We start from the raw sequence: 2,127 nt of genomic DNA, 5'->3' as shown, positions 1-2,127 counted from the left end.
ATGACTAATTTGCATATCTTGGTGATTAGCCAATGAAAAGGGTAGCGGTCGTACACCAATTACCATGTTTCTGTTTTATTAGTGTAGATAGTCAGTGGTTTCTGAAACAAATAGTTGTAACTCTTCTGAGTTTTTAATCTTAGTTGCCATTTGTTTATATTCTAACTAGAGGCCTGATGCACAGATTCATGCACTGGTGGGGCCCCTCAGCCAACATGATCAAGCTAAAACTGACTCTCCAACATCCCCGGAGGGGTCCTGGATTGCAAGAGGGCGGTTCTCAGGTGACACACCCTGGAATCAGGCTCCATCCTCTCTTCTCCCAATATTATATCACTTCTCTCTGTGTCTATCTTGCTTCTTTAATCTCACTTAACCCTAAGTTTGGCGGTAACTGATGACTTGTGGGCATTTAGCTGCAAAATGCAATTATTTAGCAAATAGGATTTACTTAGCCTGGAATCTAGTCAGCCTAGGGCAGGACCCTGCTCAATGTCAGGCTTCCACCCAGGCCCTTCCACCCAGGTGGAATCCTGCAGCAGCGGGAACCTCCTTCTTCCCACCTGAGCTTCTCCTTCACCTCCTTCCCTCCCTGAAGGTTGCCCGCTGGTGCTATGGCCCAGAAGGAGGGAAGCCACAGCCGGTTTCCCAGCTGAGAGTGGTAGCAGGAAAATTTGCTGCCTCCCCTAGGAATCAATATTAAGTGCATGGGCTGGCACAGGCATCAGAGGTCAGGGCCACAGCCAGCAGGTCCTGCACAAATCATCATTTAGCTAATGAAGTCAAAAAGTTGCTGCTAAGGGCCAGACCCATGACCTCTGCAATGGGCTAGAGGCCCAGTGGGGAGCCTGACCTGAACTGGGGAGCCAATGGACTAGAGCAGTGGTCGGCAAACTCATTAGTCAACAGAGCCAAATATCAACAGTGCAACGACTGAAATTTCTTTTGAGAGCCAAATTTTTTAAAATTAAACTATATAGGTAGGTACACTGTTATTAACTTAATTAGGGTACTCCTAAACTGGCCTTTGCTAAAAACATCCTCAATCTGATTGAGGTACGTTCACTGAGGTCGACCCCTTACAACTTTCCCATCCACACTCATCTTGTATACTTGTTTCCTCTATCTCCTTTTGTTCATCCTCTCTATATGTCCACCCCCCACTTCTTCTAACGCCACTTCTTCAAAATAGACTCACCCAAGCTGAAAACGAATTTCTGCTCATGAGCCACGAGGTTTCAATCGCATTGTACACGTGCGCCCGCACGTGGTATTTTGTGGAAGAGCCACACTCAAGGGGCCAAAGAGTCGCATGTGGCTCACGAGCTGTGGCTTGCCAACCACTGAGCTACAGGCATGGTGCACGGATTCAAGCACTGGTGGTGTCCCTCAGCCTGGCCTGCAGGAATCGAGCCAAAACCAGCTCTCTGACATGCCCCAAGGGGTCCCAGATTGTGAGAGGATGGTTCTCAGGTAACACCCTGGAATCAGGCTCCCTCCTCTCTGGTTCTGGGTGTGTCACCTGAGAACCGCAGCTGCCAAGTCACTGCAGCTCAGCAGATTCTGCATTGAGAGTCTCCCCCTTCATGGTTAGTGAGCATAATAGATCAGAGCATCTGCCCCCTGGTGGTTATTGTGAATCATACCTACCTGTTGCACAGTAGAATGGTCACTTAGGCTTTTATATATATAGACTAGAGGCCTGGTGCACAAAAATTTGTGCGCTCGGGGGGAAGGGGCGTCTCTCAGCCTGGCCTGTGCCCTCTCGCAGTCTGGGACCCCTCGGGAGATAACGCCCTGCTGGCTTAGGCCTGCTCCCAGGTGGCAGAGGGCAGGGCCAATCCCTAGGTGCAGCCCGTGGTCTGGCTCACAGCCAATTGGGGAGTTGGGGCGCCACCCCCTGTCATACACAGAAAAGCACAGATTGGGAGGTTGCGATGCCACCCCGTCACGCACAGAGCAGGGCCGATCAGGGGGTTGGGGCGCTGCCCCCTATCACGCACAGAGCAGGGCCCATCAAGGGGGTTGGGGCTTTTTACTCTGTCACACACAGAGCAGGGCCCATCAAGGGGGTTGGGGCTTTGTACTCTGTCACACACAGAGCAGGGCCGATCAGTGGGTTGAGTA

This window comes from Myotis davidii, unplaced genomic scaffold (assembly GCF_000327345.1).
Source record: "Myotis davidii unplaced genomic scaffold, ASM32734v1 scaffold33, whole genome shotgun sequence".
Classification (NCBI taxonomy): domain Eukaryota; kingdom Metazoa; phylum Chordata; class Mammalia; order Chiroptera; family Vespertilionidae; genus Myotis; species Myotis davidii.
Note: the sequence above shows the minus strand (reverse complement) of the source record.